Source organism: Drosophila willistoni, unplaced genomic scaffold (assembly GCF_018902025.1).
Source record: "Drosophila willistoni isolate 14030-0811.24 unplaced genomic scaffold, UCI_dwil_1.1 Seg514, whole genome shotgun sequence".
NCBI classification, from domain to species: domain Eukaryota; kingdom Metazoa; phylum Arthropoda; class Insecta; order Diptera; family Drosophilidae; genus Drosophila; species Drosophila willistoni.
Window position 1 is genome coordinate 28,669 of NW_025814444.1, and position 26,373 is coordinate 55,041.

Below are 26,373 nucleotides of genomic sequence, written 5' to 3' on the forward strand. Positions count from 1 at the left end.
CAATGTTTCGGACTTGTAGCCTTTATCGATGCTAGGAAGTCTTGCAGGTGCAAGTTGTGCTTCCCCGACCGAAAAATGTATGGCTTCATGGTCGCTTGCAGTATATACATTAGCAATTGCCCAGCTAGTTGACCTATAAAGACTTTCACTGACGAAAGTCAGGTCTATTACTGAGCCGAGTCCCGCTCTATTGAAGGTATTTTGGGATCTACGTTAAGCAAAGCTATATCAAGTGTTGCAAATGCCTCTAAAAGTGCTCTCCCTTTGGCATTGGTTAGACTGCTACCCCATTCAACAGCCCAGGCGTTGATGTCCCCAGCTATAATAACTGGGCTGCGGGTACGTGCGTCTGCTCGAGATCGTCTAAGGCATCACTGAAGCTTTGGATATTCAGACTTGGTGGCAAGTAGCAGCTGTAGACCCAGTGGCCGCTTATGTTTGCCCTGACATAGTGCTCCTTGTTTAGCACGGAACGCTGCAATAGTGATGGCGTTCCACAAGCCCATATCGCTGCCTTCCCAGAAATACTGCAGGACCAGTTATTTCCAGTTCTGGCCTTAAAAGGTTCGCTTATAATGGCTATGTCTGTTCTAGACTCACCCACTGTCTGTGATAGCAGCTCATGGGCTGCCCAGCAATGATTTAGATTAAGCTGGATAAACTTAATCATCATTATTGTGCTTACGGGTCTCGTTGGATGACCGCCCGTTTGCGGACGGGCATCTCTGGCTGCCAGCTACATGTGAGAGTGAAGTCAGTCCTTCTGCTGCACATAGAAAACATTTGGCCTCGTTACAGCAGTCCCGAATTTTATGACCGCTGGTTCCGCATTTTAAGCACCAGCCACTTCTGTCAACGTCGCTATTACATTTGGCAGCGACATGGCCAGTTTTTAGGCACTTGTAGAATCTAACTGGGGCATTATTAATTCTGATTCGGCACACTGACTATGCCACCGTAATCTTATTGGCCTTGAGGATTGTCTCTGCGGTTGTTGCCGGAACATATATGAGCGCTTTCTGGGTATCACGGTATGATGGCGGAGACTTTTGACAGCGCCTGGCTCGGTCAATTTTCAACTTGGTAGAAAAGGCTGCTACTATCTCTTCTACGGTTGTCTCGTTGTCTAGGTCCAGTATTTCCAGCCTTATATTATCTGTGAGAGCGCGAGTTTCGAACTTGGCGCCCATCACATTGCCAATATCTTCTTTTAGCTTATGAAGGTTATCTGCTCTTCCCTTACTTAGCTCGAGGAGTAAGTCGCCATTCGCTGTGCGCCTCACCTTGGTAACATTTCCTCCAACGGCTTTAATTTTTTCATCTTGGCTTCTAGTTACCATTTTGAGCATATCGCTATATGAGACCCCTTCAGTGCTATGCAGAATAATAGCATCTGGTCTATGCTTTAACTGAGCCTTTCTTTTTGTTTTAGACTCCACAGTTTTCCATTCTGGTTGAACTTGGGGTGCTGAGGCTTTGTGACCTTGCTGTGCATTGTTCTGGGTCTTATTTGCCCGTGTACCTTTGTGAGAAGCTTTTCGGTCTGCCAACCTGCTGCTGCTTTCTTGTGGTGTCCACTGTGTCTGCACATACGTGGTATTCTCCATTTTTTTGAGGATTGCGAATGCTGAGAGCGCAGACTTGTTTAACGCAGACTTGCTGGGCTTGGTCCTTCATGTCATTATTTACATATCTGGCGTTTCGCAGTGCTTTAGCTAGCTCACCTGACTTTTTCACCATTGACCGGAGTAGAATACCTAGGTCTTCGTTTTCGGGATCAACTGGTTCGCATATTGCGTTCATCTGATTCGGCTGCTGTGGGTCGGCATCTTCGTTGGGGCCGAGCGACCAAGCGGTTGGAGTTGACCATTGGCTCGGCTGATCTGGCGGTAGTAAAACCCGCCGGGCAGAACCCTTTGCCCATCCTCTTCGTACTCCATTTGACTGACCGGCATTGCCACAGCGGCAGGGGCCAATGCTGGCTGTTATCAATCTATAGATTCAGTAGACTCGAAATTTAGAAAATTTTAAAAATTCCAACGATCGCCAAATGGTGCAGCCTGAAAGCATGCACCGCTTATGTACGCTGTTACGGGCTGTAAGCTTACAGGTCTGCTACCCGTATCAGCTGTGTCCGAATACGTTGACCAACACTGCTGAACAGCTGATGCTATCGAACTACGAAATATGAAGGTAAGCCAGGCGGAGTAGTGGCTCCCGAATGAGCCCGCAGGTGTTTGGGTACGTAGCACCACCCCTAACCGACTCTGGTTAACAATTGTGTATATTCTCAGGTCTCAGGAAGCTCCTTTATTTGACGAGATTTCGGAACGACTTGAACTACGCGACCGTACTTGGTGAGAAGAAAAACTGTGTGTCACCGCCTTCCATAGTGTGTGTGTGTATATGTGTTATGTATAAAAGGGCTGAGAGAGAACTTAGGGGTATGTATATACACTAATACATACCCAAGTGAAAAAATTTTTTCGATTGCCAGCCTCTTACATAAATCATTTTAGGTTATAACAAAACAAAAATATTAAATTGTCATTTATTTAAATAATTAGCTAGGAAATTGGCAATTTTCCGTGGCACACTAGTGAAGAGCCTTGAAACACTATTTTTAAGATTTATTTGGGCAATTAATTCCCACTTTTACTATATTTTTTTAACAATTTATAGCGGAGCTTTTTTCTTTGTTTTTTTTTTTTTTGTGTTGAGGCGAATTCTCAAACTAGCACCAATGGCCGACATGCCATTGGCTCCTTTATTGTTCTCATTCTAAGACCTTAGAATCTATAACAAGGTCATTAAATACAGCAATTTACAATAAGTGCTGAAGGCATAATAAAGTGAAAAATGAATTAAGACTAGTCCAAAGTGGTCTAGAATATATATAATATCATGTAATTTGGAAATTTCTCACAGATTTATATTTGCGGCTAAGTTCATTAACATAACTTGAATCCAGACTGCACTGTAACTGGAGGCAGAGAGATGTCCAAATGTTAATTAACAGTGAGATATAATGTCCAATAGAAATATTTTATGGACGTGATTGAAAATTTTAGGATATTTTTAGGCATAATTATCTTCTATTAATTTGTGTCATCAGGCGTTTTTTTTTTAAGATAAGGCGTTTGATCCGCCTGGCCTAAGTCTTTCGATTAAGGCCGCTTTATTTTCTATCCTTTCATCTTCTAGAGACAAACAAAGAAATTAAACCAGAGGGCCGGGGCTAACTTCGACCGCGTCAAAGTTTGTATACCCTTGCAACTTTTTTGGTAGCTCTTTCCTTACCTATAGCCATCAAAGTGGAAAAACGTTTTATCTAAAAAGGCTAATGTTTGCGACAGAACGGCCAGCAATCGTAGCATAGGAAATAACGAAGTTATTGGACAAAGTCACTGTTTTCCACCGATCGTTCCTATGGGAGCTATATGATATAGTTACCCGATCCTTATCAAATTTGGCACAGTCATTAACAGATATATTAAACTAACAAATGTTTAATTTGAAAGCAATCGCGTTAAAAGTAACGAAGTTATTCACCAAAGTCACTGTTTTCGAAAGATCGTTCCTATGGGAGCTATATGATATAGTCACCCGATCTTGATCAAATTTGGCATAGTCGTTTATATCTGTAATTAACTTACCAATATTAAATTCCATGACAATAGCTCAGAAAATAACGAAGTTATTAAGAAAAGTCACTGTTCGTGACTTTGCCATTTGTATGGGAGCTATATGATATAGTGATCCGATCCGGCTGAATCCGAGATATACAACGCCTGCAGTATATACAAGCCTACATGCAAAATTTCAGCTCTGTAGCTCTTACGGTCTAGGAGGAGTTTGCGTTGATCCAGACGGACGGACGGACGGACGGACATGGCTCTTTGAACTCGTCTCGTCGTGCTGATCAAGAATATATATACTTTATATGGTCGGAAATGCTTCCTTCTATGCACTTCTGACCAAAATTAATATACCCTTTTTGCAAGGGTATAAAATAGGGCCGTTACAGCAGCAGGGGAGGGACAATATAAAATAACTTATAAACTAGCTTAAATACTAACAATGAATGTATAATAATAAAATAGACAATGACATTTAGAATTTAGTGTTTTTTAGAGATAATTATGGCGTAAGTAGTTTTAAGTATTTAGCATAAGTAAGTATTAGTTTTTAGCAATAAGAATTTTAAATTTAATTTTCCGGTGCAAGGGGTCTTAATAGGGGGAATTAGGCGAGTGCAGAGGACACTAATAGAGGTAAGTAGAGAAGTGCATAGGGCGCAGAGCGAGAAATGTAGGGAAACTGGCATTTTTTGTGGTATTTTTAGGGCAACACTGGAGTGAGTGCTCATTATTGCGTGTGCGCTCACTGTTGCTGCTCAATACTTATTCGATAAGAAATCGATACAGCAACAGGTGGCGGCGCATGTGGCTGAAAAGAGAAGGCGATATATGTATTTCCAAAATGTAAACAAACAATTAGAAAAATGTGACATAAGTATAAAATTGACAATAAGATTAACCAATATTGGAAATTATAAATTAATTATTATTATTTTACAGGAACATGGCTGCTGAATCATCACTGGAGACCTCCACCGACGACAGAGTAAAGCTGTTAGGACGGGAACAGCTTCTTGCAGGTAAGTATTTTTTAGGTTGATGTTTTTGCTTATTTTTATTTTCAGGTCGAGGTACTTACCTAGACTCATGGGATGCAGGTGGCCGCGTTGAGTTTTTAGGTGAGTATTGTTGGCTTTTAGTTTTTCCAATATTTGTAGTTAAATTTAACTTTGTTTTTTCTCCGTTTTCAGGTGCGTCTGGTATAGAAGAATTGTTGCATTTGTATGGCAGGTGAATAATTGGTTGGTTTAGTAGTATTTTTTAACATTTTTATATTTTTTTCAGGTACAGGTGCAGCTTTATGACGTTTAGGACCAGGTGACGGGCCAAGTGATGCAGCACAAGAAGCAGGAGGAGCTCCAGTTGGATCCGCAAGCGGCTGGGGCTCGATTTTAGATATGTATTTAGTTATTTTAACTTGTTTCTTTGTTGATTTTTTGTTATTTTTTCAGGTGCAGCCTTAGGTAGAGGGCCAGAAGGACCAGCTGGTGTTGCTGCAGGTGACTGAAGAGAATTTGCAGGTAAGTTTACGTGATTATTGAGAGATTTTTCTGACGATTTGTGTTTTTTTCCAGGTGCAGGCGCTAGTGAAGGACGAGATGGACCAGGAGATTGGCCAGATTTAGCACGAAGAATTGCACGCGTTGCTACTGACGGCATTTGCATGGCAGGTGAGTAATTTGTTGATTTAGTAGCATTTTTTAACATTTTTATATTTTTTCCAGGTACAGGAGCAGCTTTATGGCGTTTAGGACCAGACTACGGGCCAGGTGGTGCAGCAGAAGATGCAGGAGGAGCTCCAGTTGGAACTGCTAGCGCTGCGGCTGGATTTTAGATATGTATTTAGTTAAATTACTTTGATTCTTTGTTGATACTTTGTTTTTTTTCAGATGCAGCCTTAGGTAGAGGGCCAGAAGGACCAGCTGGTGTTGCTGGAGGTGACTGAAGAGAATTTGCAGGTATGTTTACGTGATTATTGAGAGATTTTTCTGACGATTTGTGTTTTTTTTCAGGTGCAGGCGCTAGTGAAGGACGAGATGATTGGCCAGATGCTGGACGAGGATTCGCAGACGATGCCGCTGCTGTCTGACGTAGATTTTCAGGTGAGTTTTTGTGTTTTATTGCTGATTTAGATAATAATTTTAATATATTTTCAGATACAGGAGCTGCAGACGGACTAGCTTCACGAGATTCTGGACGACGCAGATGAGACGATGCATACGACGCTGGACAAGGAGCTGCTGTTTGCTGTTGTGTATTTTCAGGTGAGTATTTGTACTTTTTAGTTGGTTTTATTTTTAGATTTGTTTTATTTTCAGGTATTGGTGCATCAGGCGAGCGGAAATCTGGACAGGACGATGGACGAGATGGTGCAGACGCTGAGAACGAGGCAGAGAGTGCAGGAGGCGCGTCTACTGGAGGCACAGCTGTCGAGGACTGGCCCTCTGGCCAGGCCAGGACGGCAGCTGAATAGTGGGCAGGATTCTGGCTTTGCAGGGGCCGCCTAGTATTGGTGTTAGAGTGATTGTTAGTTAGGACCATCATGGGTGCAGTATCAGTTTTCCTTTTTTTAGAGCATCAGTGCTATTCGTGCTGTTATCAATTAATTTGAGCAACTCAGATTCCAGACTAGCCATGTTTACAGCGAGTAGTTCATTTTCCGTGTATTGAATTTGTTCGTTTGACCCAAGGGAGGGCAGGCTTTCCGGGGGTTTTTTTTTAGCTATAGACGCTTCCTTAGCTCTGAGAACATCTTGCTTTTCAGTGATCCTGTTGTAGGTCTGGTGACAGTTGTCAGCAATAAGAGCTGGCGCCTTGGAGAAGAACTCCATAAGCTTGGATTCAATGAGAAGTTTTATGTTAGTTACTGTTACGCTAGGGTTGAGCTGAGGTGGCATGAGTGGTGGTGTTTGGGCTTTTTTTATCGTTCGTGAGGCGACAAGTGTATCTATTTGCTTTGAGTACCTAGGCCATGGCAAACGTTTAGGGATAAATGGCTTTAGATAAAGTTTTTCAATTTCTTTGTTCTCATGGTCAGACATGGAGTTAAAGAATCTTAGGCAAGCGTCATTGTATATAGTTTCTAGAGGTTTGGCGTTATGTTTTTCTTGAATTTCAGAGTTTGGGCAATAGATGTTCGCATTTGTTAGCTTTCTAAGCAGTTTATTGTGAGTTCCGGTGAGCTTTTTGAATAGGGTGTTAGATATTAGGCTACCCCATATGGGAAAAGCGTATGTCCAAATAGGGACTAAGATTTGCTTGTAGATAGTGACCTTGCAGCGGGTGCTAAGATGGCTTTTAGCTCCCCCGAGCCATTTGTAGCGAGTATAGGTGGACTTGGCTTGAGCACAAAGTTTGGCAATATGGGTTTTAAACAGGAGTTTGCTATCAACAAGGACTCCCAAGTATCGGCACGAGGACGTATTTTTAATAGGTTTGTTATTAAACTTAACAGTGGCAGCTTTAACAGCAGGTGAGGTAGATCGTCTGGAGAAGAGAACATGAACTGTTTTACTCACGTTGACTGTGAAACACCATTTGTTGGACCAGGTAGAGAACTTGTGTAGGTAATTTTCCGTTTTATTCATGGCTACAAGGGCGTTTTTATCGGTCGAGATGAAAATAGTATCGTCAGCATATGTAGAGAGCAGAGTGTCACCGTGTTTATAGGTCGGGTAATATTCGATCAGGGTTTCATGCTCAATTATGAACTTTGGAATTGGCATGTCTGACGAGTATATGTTGTATAGCAGGGGTCCCAAAACACTACCCTGAGGGATTCCTGCTAAAATTTTCCCATCACGGGACATAATACCATGGTTACCGCGAACGGAGAACGTGCGATCCTTGAGGTAACTGTCCAGAACTTTGTTTAGGGGAATAGGTAGTAGCTTTATCAACTTGTTACGCAGACCGCAGTGCCAAACTTTGTCAAACGCTTCTGTAATATCGATGAATATAGCCGATCCATACAGTTTGTCCTCAAAAGCTCTCTGGAGGAATTGTGTAACGCGAGCTAGTTGATGCTCGGCCCCATGAAATTTGCAGAATCCAAATTGGTGGTTAGGTATGGATTGTGAAAGACGGTTACATTTAAGGAGCCTCTTGGCAAGCAAGGATTCAAGTATTTTTGAGAAAGCAGGAAGCAAGCTTATGGGGCGATACGAGCTAGCTTCAGAAATTGGTTTTTTTGGTTTTTTTACCATGACAACCATGGCTTTTTTCCACACTAGGGGGAAGTGGCCAAAACGTAGGATGCTGTTGTATATTTTGAGTAAGAAGATGATAGCTTTGAGTGGGAGAACTTTGATTAGGGCATTGTTGATCCTATCATATCCTGGTGCTTTTTTGTTGATTAAGCTATCAATCTCTTTTTTTAGTTCAGAGAGAGTGATGGGCTTGACAAAAGGTGAGTTGCTGGAGTCAAAGTTGGCGGAGGAGCTAGCGATGGAGTGGTGGGTTTTACATGCATACTCCATGAGCATTTTTTGGGCAAGGTGGGGGAAAAACATAAAGAGACCAAATATTTAAGTAAAAAAAGCCAATATTGGCTAGAGTCGTAAGGCATCATTTGAGAGCAAGGCAAGAAGTTAGCTTTATAAGGCTGAGATTTAGAGTCTTTGGCTTTGGTTTAGCCAGAATTGGCCGGCATATCGATAATGCTCTGAAATGTTGATGACCTATCGATAAGTCATTGATATGGGTCTGATGGCGGAGTTTCCGCATGTGAGCTGGAAAGAGAGAGACATTTATTTGTAAGCAATAGGAAAATATAGGTAAGTAAAAAAAATATAAAATTGACAATAGTAATAATTAACATAGAACATTTTAAAAATTAATTTCAGATGCCTTGCAGGAAGATGGCGAGTTCATGAACGGTGGAGTATTCTGGCGACGACAGAGTAAAGCTGTTGGGTCGAGAACAGCTGGCGACCTTTGGCAGATTTTGTTGCTGCAAGGTTTTGCGAAACGATCCGTTTTGCATTTTTGTTGGTGTTGCTGCCCGACCGGGTTTGCTTGCAGGTAAGTGTTTGTTGATTAATTTAATTTTTTGTTTGTTTTCAGGTACTGGTGATTTGGCTTTGGCCAGTTTTGTTGGCCGCATGTTGGTATTTGATGAGTACCGCTGACTTTTAGCTTTGTCGATAATTATAGTTGTTTTAATTTTAGTTGTTTCTCCGTTTTCAGGTACGTCTAGTGTATAAATAGGGGTTGCTGCTGTAGGCGAGTAATTTACAGGTGAGTATTTTGTTGATTTGGTATATTTTTGTAACAATTTTTGCTTTCTTTCAGGTGCAGGCGCATTAGTTGCACCCAATGGGGCGGCTGCCAGACGAGATTTAGCACCAGAAAGTGTAGGAGGGGCTGCAAAAGGTGCTGCTAAAGACTGCAGCTGGCTTTCATATAAGTTTATGGTTTTTTTAGAGCGATTTTTTGTTGATATTTTTTGGCTTTCAGGTGTAGCCGCTGCTTGAGGACCAGGACCTGCTGCTGCTGATTTGATTTTTCTAACGATTTGTGTTTTTTTCCAGGTGCAGGCGCTAGCAGAGGACGAGATGGACCAGATGATTGCCAAGATGCTGCACGAGGACTCGCAGGCGGTGCTTTTGCTGGCTGACATGGATTAACATGTGAGTTTTTGTGATTTTTCGGAGATTTAGATAATGATTTTATTTTATTTTCAGATGGACGAGCTGCAGACGGACTAGCTTGACGAGATGCTGGACGACGTAGATGAGACGATGCATACGACGCTGTACAAGGAGCTGCTGTTTGCTGTAGTGTATTTTCAGGTGAGCAATTGTAGATTTTAGTTGATTTATTTTACGATTTGTTTTATTTTCAGGTACTTGTGCATCAGACGAGCGGAAATCTGGACAGGACAACTGGCGAGGTGGTGCAGATGGTTGCTGGTGGACTTCAGATAAGTTTTTGTTAGCGTTAGATTGCATATTCATTGTCTCATGCCCAAATTTTCTTTCCTTTTCATGATTCATTTGCCTTTCTTGCCGCTCTGGGCGCTGGTCAACGACAAATTTTGCCAGTTCAGCCTTATAAAAGGCACAGCTCCTATAGGTGGCTCTATGGCCATCTCCGCAGATGCCACACTTTGGAGATTGGCCATCAGGAGAGGGGCATTTGTCGGATTTGTGCTGGCCAGCACAGACGGAGCAGAGCGGGGGAAGGCAGCAGTACCTGGCTGTATGGCCAAAGAGGAGGCAGTTTTTGCATTGGGGAATCTGCCTTCGGCCCCTTTGCCTCTCGACGCGTACCTCCTGGCTGCCTAGGACCTTAATTTTAAGTATTTCATCATGTTTATTGTCATTATGTTTGTTAATTTCAATTAAAGACATTTATTGGCCTCTTAGTTCTGTAGTTTGTTAGTCTTTTGATGTTATTATTATTATTAAAGTATAGGATATAGTTATAAACTATCAACCTAACTATATTTTACAAGCACTGGCAACTAAGGCCTTCAGCTTAGACGAAAACTACATCCATACACTAGCCTGGGATTCGAACCCGGATCCTCGTTGTTCAGTTGACTAAATGACTGGGCCACTTAGACAACTCATCTACCGAGGACTGCAGTCTTTTGATGTATTTTGTCTCAAATCCTAGCTTTTTCAGGTCACGACGGATAGCTTCGCATTCAGTGGAGTGGTGTAGATTCAAGATGGCAAATCTAGCACCTCGTTCCCATCTGGGCTGGTGAGTAAAAAAGGCAAATTTGTTTGCCTCCAGGGTAGCTTTTATTTTGCCATAGGTGTCCATTGTTTTGGCCGTGATTTGAGTCAGGCCGTTACTCAGCCGGGCCAGGTGATAAAGGGAGAGAATTTCCAATTCTCTTTTTTTTTAATTGTATGGCCGCAGTTGCAAAGCCAAGTGGTTGGCTCCCGAAGGAGTCAACCATCTTTTATTGTTTTTCGCCCCTATCAGGAAGCATATACAATTACAATAAAAACGAGCTTAGAAATAATTTACAATGGCTTATTAATAGTGTGAATGATTAATATATAAGACATAATGTTTGTTGGGTGTTACTGGTAGGACAAAAAAAAAATTGTGGGAAATTTACATGGAAATTTTTTACATGCAAGTAAATAAATGCTTCTGGGTTATACCAAGGGCCATAAAAACAACTAGAGGATCAAGAACCAGTTGCAAGCTGCAATAATTATAAAGAATATAGTATTTACAAATATTGTTCATTAATAGTGATTAGTATAATTGTTTCTTGCAGGTTATCAGTTCGAATCATATCGATTCATGGCGTCATTGCAGTTGGCAAAATCATTGAGGCAGCGCTCTTATTGTCAGGAAAATTCCCTCTTATAGGCAAGAAGTGAGTAACATGTGTTGTTTTTTTTGTCATAGGCAAACATTTTGGCTTATTTCTGTCTCTCTTCTCGGATTGGACTATGTGAGACCCCAGAACAATGTATGCGTGCCCTTCAGCCCCAGTATTGGAGGTTTTGGGCCGTCAGGAGAGCTTGTTTGCCTGTGGAGTGGCAGCACAGTAGGCTAGCAATTGGTGCGCGGCACTGGAGAAGCATCTGTTCCATCTACAGGCTCGTTTGGAGGAAAATAACTAGGAGCGGGAAGGCCAAATCCCTTCGACCGCAATGTAGTGCTCGAGCAGGCATTGCTTGGATGATAGGTCCATATTGACTGCCTGCTGGCCAGGCCTGGTACAGGCTGGCTGAAAGCGGGAGGGCCAAGTCCCTTTAACCGCTGTATGGAGATTTTGTCAAGGTCAGCTGGCTGAAAGTGAGTAAGTAAAGAATTAGCAGTTTTTTGCACCTTCATGGGTGGTAATCTCTCATTATTTTTCGTTTCAGCTTCTATGCTACTTTCAATCTCATTCAGGAGCTCGTTTTCAACTCGCTCAAGATTTTTTGAGAGTTGGTCATCATTAAGGGTGAATCTTTCACCAGGCTTGAGTGGAGGCAGGACAAGTCGCTGGATTTAGTTTCTAGAGGTTTGGCGTTATGTTTTTCTTGAATTTCAGAGTTTGGGCAATAGATGTTCGCATTTGTTAGCTTTCTAAGCAGTTTATTGTGAGTTCCGGTGAGCTTTTTGAATAGGGTGTTAGATATTAGGCTACCCCATATGGGAATAGCGTATGTCCAAATAGGGACTAAGATTTGCTTGTAGATAGTGACCTTGCAGCGGGTGCTAAGATGGCTTTTAGCTCCCCCGAGCCATTTGTAGCGAGTATAGGTGGACTTGGCTTGAGCACAAAGTTTGGCAATATGGGTTTTAAACAGGAGTTTGCTATCAACAAGGACTCCCAAGTATCGGCACGAGGACGTATTTTTAATAGGTTTGTTATTAAACTTAACAGTGGCAGCTTTAACAGCAGGTGAGGTAGATCGTCTGGAGAAGAGAACATGAACTGTTTTACTCACGTTGACTGTGAAACACCATTTGTTGGACCAGGTAGAGAACTTGTGTAGGTAATTTTCCGTTTTATTCATGGCTAAAAGGGCGTTTTTATCGGTCGAGATGAAAATAGTATCGTCAGCATATGTAGAGAGCAGAGTGTCACCGTGTTTATAGGTCGGGTAATATTCGATCAGGGTTTCATGCTCAATTATGAACTTTGGAATTGGCATGTCTGACGAGTATATGTTGTATAGCAGGGGTCCCAAAACACTACCCTGAGGGATTCCTGCTAAAATTTTCCCATCACGGGACATAATACCATGGTTACCGCGAACGGAGAACGTGCGATCCTTGAGGTAACTGTCCAGAACTTTGTTTAGGGGAATAGGTAGTAGCTTTATCAACTTGTTACGCAGACCGCAGTGCCAAACTTTGTCAAACGCTTCTGTAATATCGATGAATATAGCCGATCCATACAGTTTGTCCTCAAAAGCTCTCTGGAGGAATTGTGTAACGCGAGCTAGTTGATGCTCGGCCCCATGAAATTTGCAGAATCCAAATTGGTGGTTAGGTATGGATTGTGAAAGACGGTTACATTTAAGGAGCCTCTTGGCAAGCAAGGATTCAAGTATTTTTGAGAAAGCAGGAAGCAAGCTTATGGGGCGATACGAGCTAGCTTTAGAAATTGGTTTTTTTGGTTTTTTTACCATGACAACTATGGCTTTTTTCCACACTAGGGGGAAGTGGCCAAAACGTAGGATGCTGTTGTATATTTTGAGTAAGAAGATGATAGCTTTGAGTGGGAGAACTTTGATTAGGGCATTGTTGATCCTATCATATCCTGGTGCTTTTTTGTTGATTAAGCTATCAATCTCTTTTTTTAGTTCAGAGAGAGTGATGGGCTTGACAAAAGGTGAGTTGCTGGAGTCAAAGTTGGCGGAGGAGCTAGCGATGGAGTGGTGGGTTTTACATGCATACTCCATGAGCATTTTTTGGGCAAGGTGCTTCTTGTCTACTCCGCTAGGGATCCTAAGAGGCCAGTTAGGAAGGGGCTGCCGTTTTAGTTGTTGGTTAATTGCCACAGCTTGTGGGGTCTGTACCGATCAGAGGAGTCTATTTTACATAGTTTTTTATTTAAGTGTATGTTTTTTGATAGGCTTATTTTTTTGTTTAGTATATTTTAATGTTTTTTTACGTTCAAAGTTTCGTGAGAGGCATTATATCAATTTTATTTAATTTTTTTGTTTCAATAATTTGTTCATTTTTTTATTTATAGGAATGGCTCCTCCGATTCGGTACGATTCGTATTTGGCAGGTCCCTTCGTAGACGTTTAGTGGCCAGGGCTGCAGCATGGTGACTATTGTTTGTGAAGATATTAATCGCGTCCTCAATGTCTAATCCAGATTCGATTTCCATATTTAGGTGGAGGGAGTCGCTGAGGGTGTTTTGGAACAGTTTAATGTTAGATCCTACAGGCAAAAGTCTTCGATTGTCAGGAAGTAAGTTTGGGTGCTGGTCCATCGTGATGTCTACAAAAACAGGTAAGTGGTCAGTACTTAATCTGTTGTGGTTTATTCCAGAATAAACTCCAAAGTCCATGGCTGAGGGATTTTTTCGCCGGTCGTGTGGGAAATGAGTAGGACCACCCGTCGCCAGGATGTCCAGTTTCTTGTCAGCCTGGATCACTTCAAGGAGAGTTCTGCCGCGTTTACATGACCTTGAATTACCCCACTTTTTAAGGTAGGGCGTTTGATCCGCCTGGCCTTGTTCTTTCGATTGAGGCCGCTTTTTATTTTTGCCCTTTCACCTACAAGGGTATATAGCAAAAATTTAAATTTAAAAGGCGTTACAGCAGCAGGGGCGGGAGGATTAAAATTATCTTAAAACTAGATTAATACTAAATAAAAATATACAATAAGACATTAGATTAACATTTAGTTTTTAGCGATTTAGGTAAGATAGTTTGTAGTATGATAGATTTAAGATTATGTTACTTTTAGCATAAGTAGTCAAGTAGGTAGCACCTACAAGGGTATATAGCAAAAATTTAAATTTAAAAGGCCGTTAAGCAGCAGGGCGGGAGGATAAAAAAAAAAAAAAAAAAAAAAAAAAAAAAAAAAAAAAAAAAAAAAAAAAAAAAAAAAAAAAAAAAAAAAAGCAGAGTCTAAGGCATATTTGAGAGCAAGCAAGAAGTTAGCTTATAAGGCTGAGATTTAGAGTCTTTGCTTGGTTTAGAATTGGCCGCATATCGAAATCTGAAATGTTATGACTATCGATAAGTCATTGATATGGGTCTGATGGCGGAGTTTCCGCATGTGAGCTGGAAAGAGAGAGTGTTTAAGAATAAACATCGCGTTCATCTGAAACGGCTTCACCAAATCAGATTGAACAAAGAAATAAACAAAACATGCATCCACACTCTGTGGGAAAGCACTCAAGATTTTAATAACGGCGCAATATCAAGTCGCCAACGCTGTGCATGATATAAACAAGCATTAATATAAACATTAGAGTAAGCATTTTTAAGAACAATTGTCGCCTCTTAGAGTCTAAGAATTCTTTGATGTACACAAGACGTTTTTCAATAAAATCAGTTCATATTTTGAATTCAAGTGATGAAGTTGGGCTTTCAGTTTTTGCGGTGCTGAACTCCTCTTCATTTTGGTCCTTCGATAAAAAGGAACTCTGAGTTTTCCCCCACCAGTGGTAAGAGACTCAGAGGATGAATCAGCTCCTTAAGGTCTGAATTCTTATGATAAGATCAGATAAAGGTAGCAAAATAAAAAAAAAACTCTTGTTTTCCCCCACCAGTGGTAAGAGACAGAGTATAATATAAAAGCAAAATATTGCTTAATAAATAAAAAAGTGCGTGCGACCGAATATATAAAGGCAGTTTGGCTAGTCGAGCAACTGCAATAATTTCGGTGGCGGTAAAAAAAACGATATAAAGTTGGTGTGTGGCTAATTCGAAGCCCAGATATCGAAAGTGAAAAAAAAAAAAACAAATAAAGATAAAATTGGTGTGTGGCTAGTTCAAAGCCCAGATATATATAAAGTGAACAAAAAAAAAAACAATATAAAAATATAAAGTTGGTGTGTGGCTAGTTCGAAGCCCAGATATATATAAAGTAAAAAAAAAACAATATAAAAATATAAAGTTGGTGTGTGGCTAGTTCGAAGCCCAGATATATATAAAGTGAAAAAAAAAAAACAATATAAAGATATAAAGTTGGTGTGTGGCTAATTCGAAGCCCAGATATATATAAAGTGAAAAAAAAAAATATAAAGATATAAAGTTGGTGTGTGACTAATTCGAAGCCCAGATATATATAAAGTGAGAAAAAATATATATGAAAATATAAAGTTGGTGTGTGGCGTATTCGAAGCCCTAATATCGAAAAAAAAAGTGAACTATATGTAGTTGCAAGTCGGCAACTACCAACAGCAGCAGAGCATCAAGATACATAGCTGCAAAGAAGAAACTGAAGAACGTGCAGTGGCAGTATAAAAAATTCTGGTGCGATGTCCGGCACCGGTACCGCCTGAGCCCATAGGCCCTGGACAACAGCAGCTGATCGAGATAGAAAACAAAAAAGGCGAGCAAACTTTCGCTACGCAGCGGCAGACAAGCAGCGGCAGATAACTCTACTTGGCGGACAACAGTGGCGAACGGTGTCTACAACAGGATCATCAGATAAGATATAAATTAAAATAGTTTATATTATATTATATTATTAATATTATATTATTATATATACTTATACTCTTATACCAATATACTAATATTTGAATAAGACAAAAATGTTCCCCACAAAAACTGAAAAACTATTAGCGAAGCAACACGAGTTGCATAAAAGATTAAAAAAGCTAGAAGAGTTAGATGCTAGTAAGTTTACTAGCAAGATTATTAACGAAGTAAATGAGATACAGAAGCTATGGATTAGTTACCATAGTCAAATGCTAGAGAGTGGTGTAACTCAACACTACTATTTCACAGATGGGAAGTATGAGGAAGGTTTAGATATGGCAGCCAAATTACTAGCCAAAGGAGAGTCTAGCAGGCAGAGCACTGTTGTTTCTGAAACCATTGAAGCAGATGCAACAATGTCAGAAAATGTTGAAGGCAGCAACGGAGAGTCGCGGGGAAACGCGACCTCCAGTATTGAGAACCAGGAAAAGTTTGAAGAAAAGGTTCGTCATCTCCAGTAATATTTGGAGATGGTGAGCAAAGATTTACGTACGATAGACAATAGAACAGGCGAAATGTATATTAAGAAAATAAAATTCTTGTTCAGGAAGGTACAGGTGTGCCAAGCTTATACACATGAACTATACAGAGACAATGAAACATTTAAAGAGGTCATAGAAGAATTGGAGTTCGACCTTCAGAATACCTTGGTAGCATTAGAAGAGAAAATAAAGGATCAGAAAGATTTGAAAGTTGAGAATGTTACCGTGAGAGGCGAACTACCGGTGTTGCCAAAAATACAGGTACCCACATTTTCTGGAGAACCTAGAGAATGGGACCTGTTTGTAGAGTTATTTGCAGAATTAATGAGAATAGAGAAGATTTAAGTCTTACTCTTAAATTCAATTATTTAAAATCCGCATTAAAGGGAGAAGCGAGGAGCATGGTAGCTCATTTACTGTCAGGTTCAGCTGACAATTATAGTGCCGCTTGGGAACTATTAACCAAGCGGTATGAAAACAATCGGAGGGTATTTTCCGAACAGTTAAATCGGATCGTTGATTTACCGATGATCAACAATGAATCCGCAAAGAGTGTAAAAGGAGTGATTGACATAATCAATGAGTCAATACACTTAATTAAAATTAAAGCAAATTTGTCCGATGAAGTTGACGTAATACTCGCTCAACACATACTTCGGAAATTTGACAGAGAGACTCTACAATTATATGAGAGTCAGATCAGAAAAACCAGGCAAATACAGTTGCTGTCTGATGTCATGGAATACTTAGAGCAAAGATATTGCTCGCTAAGTGCCATGAGGAAGGAAGATAAAAAACCGTTACAAAAAACGTCGGCTGCGGGTTTTAAAGATAGTTGTCCGATCTGCAAAGGTCCTTGGCATAGCGCACTTATATGCTATAAGTTTAAAGCGCTAACACCTAAAGAAAGGGTGGAAATAGCCAAAAAAGTGCAATTGTGTACACGATGCTTGAAGCACTCAAGCAACAAGAGATGCACTAATGAAATTGTCTGCTCATTGTGCAGCAAGGGACACCATACCCTTCTTCATTTTGGGGAAAAACAGGCAAAGGTAAATACTTGTGTTACGGCACAACAAAAATTGTTGGCCACAGCCCTAATTCAAGTTAAAAAAATAAATGGAGAATATGAAACGTTAAGAGCCTTGATTGATAGTGGATCTCAAAGCACTATTTTATCTGAAGAAGCCGCTCAAATGTTAAAACTACCCAAGATCAAAAAACAAACCGAAATAAGTGGAGTATCTTCAACAAAATCTAGAACTTCAAAATATAAGGTAAATATTGAAATGAAGACGCGTGATTCTCAAAAAGAACTCCTTAAGGTTGAGGCAATTGTATTGCCGCAATTAATGAAAGCTCTTCCATTAAAAATAGCAAACGTGGATATGTCAAAATGGCAAACTTACGTGCTAGCTGACCCCAACTTTAATAAACCTGGGAGGGTAGATTTGATAATAGGGGTAGACGTATATACCCACATCTTAAAAAGTGGAGTGGCCAAGATTAATGGTCTGCTAGGGCAAAATACTCAATTTGGCTGGATCGTGTCGGGATGTACGAAGTCAAAAGGAGATGAGTCCATAGTAGCTACAACAATAGACATCACAGATATGGAGCGTTTTTGGGAAATGGAGGCAGATGAAAAAGACGATATAGAAGCTAATGAATGTGAAGAAAATTTAGCAAGACAACAAAGATTAATGATTCTGGAAGGTATGTGGTAACGATCCCGTTTAAGAAAGAAAAGGAGTTAGGTGAATCAAAGGCGCAAGCAACTGCGCGGTTTCTTAGCCTGGAGAAAAAATTCAGAAAAATCCAAAACTTAAGGAAGAGTACAAAAAATTTATTAAAGAATATTTGGACTTAGGCCATATGGTCGAAACTAAGGATGAAGGAACGTACTACCTGCCACATCAAGCAGTAGTAAAAGAAGCAAGTTTGACAACTAAACTAAGAGTTGTATTTGACGCTTCCGCGAAAACTACGAATAACAGAAGTCTCAATGACGTGATGTGGATCGGGCCGCGACTTCAAAAAGACATATTTGACATAATACTAAAATGGCGAAAATGGCAGTACGTAGCATCTGCAGATATTGAAAAAATGTATCGGCAGATAAACATTGATCTAAACGATCAAAAATATTTGCATATTTTGTGGCGAATGTCACCGCAAAAAAATAAGAATATATAAATTGACAACAGTAACGTACGGTACGGCATCAGCACCTTATTTAGCTACAAGGTACTTGCAGAGATAGCAAACAGATGTCAAGATAAAGTAATTAGTGAAATTATCCGAGATGAATTCTACATGGATGATTTAATGACTGGAGGTAATACCGTAGAAGAATCAAAACACAAAGTTCAACAGGTTTCCAGAGAGCTGGAAAAAGCAGGAATGAATTGAGAAAATGGATTTCGAATAAGTCCGAAATTGTTGAAGAGGTTATGATACAGGCGATAATAAAGTATTAAAAATTGATGAGAACGAGGCGAATTTAAGTTTAAGGTACACTGTGACGAGAACAGAAAGGTGAATAAAAGAGGTGTGCTATCCACACTTGCCAAGATTTATGATCCACTAGGTTGGCTAGCACCAGTAACAGTAATAGGCAAGTTATTCTTGCAAAAGTTGTGGCTAGCTGAGAAAAATTGGGATCAAGAGTTGTCCGATATCGACGCAACAGAATGGAAATTTTTCAGGGACAATTTAGTGTATCTGGAAGAAGTCAGATTACCCCGATGGATCAAGACACAGCCTGATATGTTGTTACAGATTCATGGTTTTGCTGACGCGTCAGAAAAGGCGTATGCAGCGGTAGTATATGCCAAAATTGGTGGGGCAGTTACCTTAATAGCCAGTAAGAACAAAGTTAACCCTATCAAAAATAGAAAAACTATTCCTAAATTGGAATTATGTGCAGCACACTTGCTATCGCAATTGCTACAAAGAGTCCAGCAATCTATTGCTGCTCCTTCTGAAATATACGCTTGGAGTGACTCTACTATTACGCTGTGCTGGATAAAGAACGGTGCTAGTAAGGAAAAATTTGTAAGGCGTCGCATAGAGGATATCCTAAAAATCAGAGAAATAACGTGGAACCATGTAAAATCTGAAATAACCCTGCAGATGTAGCTTCAAGGGTATTTGTCCAAATAAGTTAAAAGATTGCGATTTGTGGTGGAATGGGCCAAAGTGGCTCGTTGAGGCAAAAGACAAATGGCCTAAACAAAAAACAGATGATGACAAGGTGATGGTAAATTCCGTACTATTAAATACAGAAAGTAGTATTATGCAGAGCTAATTGAAAAGTATTCCTGTATAAATAAACTGATCAGAATTACGGCATATGTATTTAGATTTATTGGCACTAAAAGAAAAGATAATGCGTACCCATCATATCTAACCGTCAATGAGCTTAAGAATGCTAAAAATTTTATAATTAAACACCAACAAGCATGTCAATTTAGCAGAGAGATTTCATGTCTTACGCAGAACAAGCAAATTGACATGAAAAGCAAAATTTTGAGCTTAAATCCATTTTTGGATAACGATGGAATATTGCGCGTAGGGGGAAGATTGCAAAATGCCAACATATCTTTTGATACGAAACATCCAATTATTTTAGATAAATCAAATCTAATAATGTTGTTGATTAAAATGCTCATAAGGAAACCTTACACGGAGGAATTAACCTTATGAGAAGCCAAATTCAAAGGAAATTTTGGATTTTCGGTTTAAGAAACGCTCTTAAAAAATACCTAAGGGAATGCGTCACTTGTGCCAGATATCGCCAAGTAACTGCGGAGCAAATTATGGGTAATCTACCCAAAAGTAGGGTAACGGTCTCATTCCCATTTCATAACACCGGGATTGATTTTGCGGGCCCATATCATATAAGATGCTCAAAAAATCGGGGACAAAAAACATTCAAAGGGTACATAGCAGTATTTGTGTGTTTGTCAACTAAGGCAATTCATTTGGAAGTTGTTAGTGACTTGACAACTGATGCCTTCCTAGCAGCATTTCGAAGATTTGTGGCAAGACGGGGTAAATGCGCGAACATATATTCTGACAACGGTACAAATTTTGTGGGAGCGGCTAGGAAGCTGGATGAAGAATTCAAAAAAGCAGTTCAAGATAACGTCCAGGTTGCCCCTGTTCTAGAGCGAGAACAGATTAGCTGGCATTTTAGCCCCCCGGCAGGACCTCACTTCGGAGGTATATGGGAAGCTGGGGTCAAATCCGTTAAGTATCATCTGAAAAGAGTCATAGGAGACAATAACCTGACATATGAGGAACTGGCAACATTGTTGTGCCAAATAGAAGCCGTGCTAAATTCACGTCCGTTATATACGACGGGTGAAGATATGGACAACAACGAGGTGTTAACTCCCGGTCATTTCTTAATTGGAAGACCGACATTAGAAGCAGCCGAGTCCATATCAGAAGAAAAAATTGGAAATTTAGACAGATGGAAATTAATTCAAAAATGAAAAAAGATTTCTGGGCGAAGTGGAAAGACGAATATCTATATACTCTCCAGCAAAGAAATAAGTGGCGACGAACCACCGAGAATTTAGAGAATGGACAGGTCGTGCTGATCAAAGATGAAAATTGTCACCCAGCCAGGTGGCCTCTGGGCAAGATTGAGGAAATTCATAAAGGCAGGGACGATAAAGTAAGAGTGGTCAAAATCAAATTGCAAGATGGGTCAATTACAAGGCCTATAAATAAAATCTGTCCACTTATTGGGGTAAAATCATCCGAAGAAATTGAGGAGAATCGATATCGGAAAAGTAACAGATTCGGTCATCTGTCCAAAGCAGGAACCGTAATGATGTTAGCAATGTTAATGCTGCTTTGTCAACTTTCGAATGCAGCAAGCATTAGAGATAATCGACCAAAATTACGGTAAAAGAACTAAACGCAACAGCCGCGTTGTACTTAGATCCAATGGGTGAGGTGGAAGTAGTAGCGTCCTCATGGGATCTGGTAATATACTATGACATGTCGGCGTATTTTGAAATGCTTAATAAAGGTGACAGGTTGATTCCTAAAATGAGGGATTTATGTCAAAAGTTATATAATTTTGAAGACCAGTGTCATTTCGTATTAGACAACATGGTAAAACGAATAACGGAAATCGAAGAAAATAATAGATTGTTTATGAGTCAGAATAAGCCAAGAAGCAAGCGGGCACCGTTTGAATTCATGGTTCATTGTACCACATATTATTCGGCATCATGGATGCAGATGACAGAGTACAGATGGAAGAAAACATGAGAAATTTACTGACAAATCAGCAAAATTTGAAACCCTAGAAGAAAGGCAGACATCGATAGTGGACTCCACGGCAAACATTCTTAAGACAACTATAGACGAAATAAATGTTAACTTTCGCAACATGAACAACCGGATTGAAAATATGACAGAAGTACTAAAAGAAGCTATTACGTATATAGAGAATCCATGCAATTCTTCATGATTGTAAGGCAACTGAGTTCCGTGATCGATGAATGTGAAAAAATTCAAACAGGAGTTATAAATCTTTTAATAGACATTAACCATGGTAGGTTGAACCCTAACATTTTAAAACCAAGCCAGTTGAAGTTGGAAATAACAAAAATTAAGGACAAGTTGTCCGAAACATTAGTATTACCAGGTAAAAGAACAGGTACTGAATTAAAAGATGTATACACTCTGTTGACGGCAAAAGGTATTTTTATTGACAGAAAACTAATTATAAATGCAAAAATACCACTTTTTGGTAGACATCCGTCTTTTCTCTATAAAGTTATTCCATGCCTGTACGATTAAACAATAACCAAATGGTAATGGTCCGTATAGACAGCCAGTACTTAATTTATAATTTTGAAATAGATTCGTACCATTTAATGTCCGAATCAGCATTGCAAAAATGTCAGAATTGGCAGTCGCATAGGAGAACATGTGAAGGAAGTTGGCCATGGAGTAGTGCCAATGATAATGTCTGTGAACTGACAGCTCTTAAACAAAATACCAAATCTAACTGCATATACACAACGATTATGGAAACAAAGTCTTACTGGGTAGAATTAGATAGTAGCAGGAGTTGGTTATTTAAGGTTCCACCTAGAACTAACGCTAGAGTCCAATGCGGTAATGAACAGCAAGAGATAATGGCTATACCAGAGCAAGGAATTTTGAGCCTCAGATCAGGCTGCACAGCTAGGACAGAAGATAAAGTTATAGTGGCTCATCATAGCATACAGTCAGAGTCGTATATAGCCATTAAAACGGCGCACGTGGGCGATATTAGTAACATGGCAAATATAATTGGAATCCAGTAGAAGCAAATATAGTGAACCATTCAGCAGAATTGGAGAAAGTAGGAAACCAGCTACAAGCATTAAGGAACATCATATTGAATTACAAGGTTTAAACTTCCATCATGTAACCGGTCATGTTTCCTTAATATTAGTTATCTTACTAATTTAATATTAATAATAATTTGTATAAGACAATGTAAGATTAGACGGCAATTCCTAAACGTCGCATTTGGCGGCCCTTCGCAGAATGTTTAAGAATAAACATCGCGTTCATCTGAAACGGCTTCACCAAATCAGATTGAACAAAGAAATAAACAATACATGCATCCACACTCTGTGGGAAAGCACTCAAGATTTTAATAACGGCGCAATATCAAGTCGCCAACGCTGTGCATGATATAAACTAGCATTAATATAAACATTAGAGTAAGCATTTTTAAGAACAATTGTCGCCTCTTAGAGTCTAAGAATTCTTTGATGTACACAAGACGTTTTTCAATAAAATCAGTTCATATTTTGAATTCAAGTGATGAAGTTGGGCTTTCAGTTTTTGCGGTGCTGAACTCCTCTTCAATGACCCTGGGTATGCGCAAGTCTAATAATCTCATGTTCCATTGCCGAAGGCACTACAATCCATTCACAATTAGGGTCTTAAAAGAGAATCTCGTTGTCTATATGTAAGTCTTTATAACTTTCCTTTTCGACTAGAGTCTTTATTGCCTTGGTCCACTCATCTTGCAACTGAGTTTCTTTTAATCGATGTTTAATAGTGTCCTCAACAAGCATAAAACATGCAAACGACTCAACGCATCGACGTGCCTCATTTGAGTACCTTATCGATGTACGATAACATAATCAAAATCCTGAAGATACATAGCCTAACAAGCAACTCTTAAAGGAACATCTTTCTTTTTCATGGTCATAGCGAATGCGTTACAAGCAGTAACTATGTTGAATCGAGATCCTAGGACATAAACACGCCATTTGGTTAAAGTTCCAATTATAGCAAGCACTTCGAGTTCGTAAGAATGATACCTTTCTTCGCACAATTTTCCTCTGGATGCTTTTGTAACAAAGCTGCCCAAATCCGTATTTTGAAGCATCCGCATGTATTTCAGTTTTGCAATTTCGGGTTAAACAATTTAAGGACGGGTTCTTTAGTCAACGCAGATCTTAGTTCTTCAAAGCGAGTTTGTGTATATCTTTGAATTCAAACTTCGAATCCTTACGCATTAAATCGGACAACGGTTTCGGGATTACTGCATACCTTTCAATAAACTTTCTAAAATAGGAAGTTAGACCCAAAAATCTTTGTAACTCCTTTTTGCTACTTGGGATAGGAAAATTCGTAACAGCTCTAATCTTTTCTATGCTCGGAGTTATGGTACCATTTTCCACATCATACCCTAAAAATAGGACTTTTCGTTGCAGCATCTGGCACTTACTCCAATTAATTCGTAAACCGTTTTTGGCTGACATGTCTAGTACGCGTTTTAGCTTGTCCAAACCATTATCGATACCTGTACTTGGAATGATGATGTCATCTATGTAGACTACACAATCGCTTGCTTTAATCAAATCTCCTAACACAACCATTATGAATCTTGTAAATACAGCTGGTGAATTTAAAATACCGAAAGGAAAATACAGGAATTCATATTGTGGTATTATTATTTCCTATGCTACGACTGTTGGCCGTTCTTTCGCAACATTATCCTTTTTTAGATAAAACGTTTTTTCCACTTTGATAGCTATAGGTAAGGAAGAGTTACCAAAAAGTTGCAAGGGTATAGAAACTTTAACGCGGTCGAAGTTAGCCCCGGCCCTCTGGTTTCTCTTTAGATTGGCGGGCTTCTTGTTCTCCTCCTGAATTTGTTTTATATTTTCAACTGCGTCCAGTCTTATTTTCTTTCTGTGTTTTGCTAGTTCTTCGATTAGAAGATCAACGAGTAGTTCTTTAAGGTTTACATCCTCTGATCTACGCATGTCAATACCGGTTAGGATTTTAAAAGGAGCTATCTTAGTACTTCTAGGTGTCGTTGATGATTTGCTGAACTTTCCCTACGTATTTATACCATGAAGCTGGACTATCTAAACTCATTTTAGCTAGCATTGGAATAACAATCTTGTGAATCCTTTCAACCTGCCCATTTCGTCGCGGTACTCCAGTGGTAATACATAAATGCACGATGTCGTGATCCTGGCAATACTTTTGTCACCCTTTTCTATTGAAGTTAGATATCCCTCTCTTTTGCCAGCCTTTGCGTTAGTAACAATACACTCCACACAACTATGTACCACACGAAAAACCTTATCTCTCAATTAGGGAATATATTGACGGAAAAATGACCCTGGGTATGCGCAAGTCTAATAATCTCATGTTCCATTGACGAAGGCACTACAATCCATTCACAATTAGGGTCTTAAAAGAGAATCTCGTTGTCTATATGTAAGTCTTTATAACTTTCCTTTTCGACTAGAGTCTTTATTGCCTTGGTCCACTCATCTTGCAACTGAGTTTCTTTTAATCGATGTTTAATAGTGTCCTCAACAAGCATAAAACATGCAAAACGACTCAACGCATCGACGTGCCTCATTTGAGTACCTGATCGATGTACGATAACATAATCAAAATCCTGAAGATACATAGCCTAACAAGCAACTCTTAAAGGAACATCTTTCTTTTCATGGTCATAGCGAATGCGTTACAAGCAGTAACTATGTTGAATCGAGATCCTAGGACATAAACACGCCATTTGGTTAGTGCTCCAATTATAGCAAGCACTTCGAGTTCGTAAGAATGATACCTTTCTTCGCACAATTTTCCTCTGGATGCTTTTGTAACAAAGCTGCCCCAAATCCGTATTTTGAAGCATCCGCATGTATTTCAGTTTGCAATTTCGGGTTAAGCAATTTAAGGACGGGTTCTTTAGTCAACGCAGATCTTAGTTCTTCAAAAGCGAGTTTGTGTATATCTTTGAATTCAAACTTCGAATCCTTACGCATTAAATCGGACAACGGTTTCGGGATTACTGCATACCTTTCAATAAACTTTCTAAAATAGGAAGTTAGACCCAAAAATCTTTGTAACTCCTTTTTGCTACTTGGGATAGGAAAATTCGTAACAGCTCTAATCTTTTCTATGCTCGGAGTTATGGTACCATTTTCCACATCATACCCTAAAAATAGGACTTTTCGTTGCAGCATCTGGCACTTACTCCAATTAATTCGTAAACCGTTTTTGGCTGACATGTCTAGTACGCGTTTTAGCTTGTCCAAACCATTATCGATACCTGTACTTGGAATGATGATGTCATCTATGTAGACTACACAATCGCTTGCTTTAATCAAATCTCCTAACACAACCATATGAATCTTGTAAATACAGCTGGTGAATTTAAAATACCGAAAGGAAAATACAGGAATTCATATTGTGGTACATGGAAAAATCCGTTTGTTAAGTCTAAAGTTGAAACATATTGGCACCTAGCAACTTTTCTAAAACGCTGTCCATATGAGCCATGGGAAAGTTATCACGAAGAATCTTTTCGTTTAATTTCCTTTAGTCACAGCATAAACGCTTCTGACCATTCTTTTTTGAGACTAAGACAACTGGAGTCGCGTACTCAGAAGTACTGGTTTTAATTATTTTCTCTGCTAGCCATTCTTGAATTTGTTTATCAACGATTTCCTGATCACAAAGGGCTAAACGTCTCAGGTGCTAATACACAGGTATTTCGTCGCTCAATATAATTTTCATGCTTACTGGTGCGTTTGCATTTCTTGTTGACTGGTA

General features: G+C 39.7%; 1 long non-coding RNA gene across 1 annotated transcript; it reads left to right on the forward strand.

Moving 5' to 3' along the window:
• Positions 1-13,260: 13,260 nt before the first annotated feature.
• LOC124461514 lies at positions 13,261-13,756 on the forward strand. The gene is made up of 2 exons (XR_006955113.1): positions 13,261-13,383; positions 13,453-13,756. It is a non-coding gene; the product is annotated as an uncharacterized LOC124461514 (long non-coding RNA).
• The last annotated feature ends 12,617 nt before the right edge of the window (positions 13,757-26,373 follow it).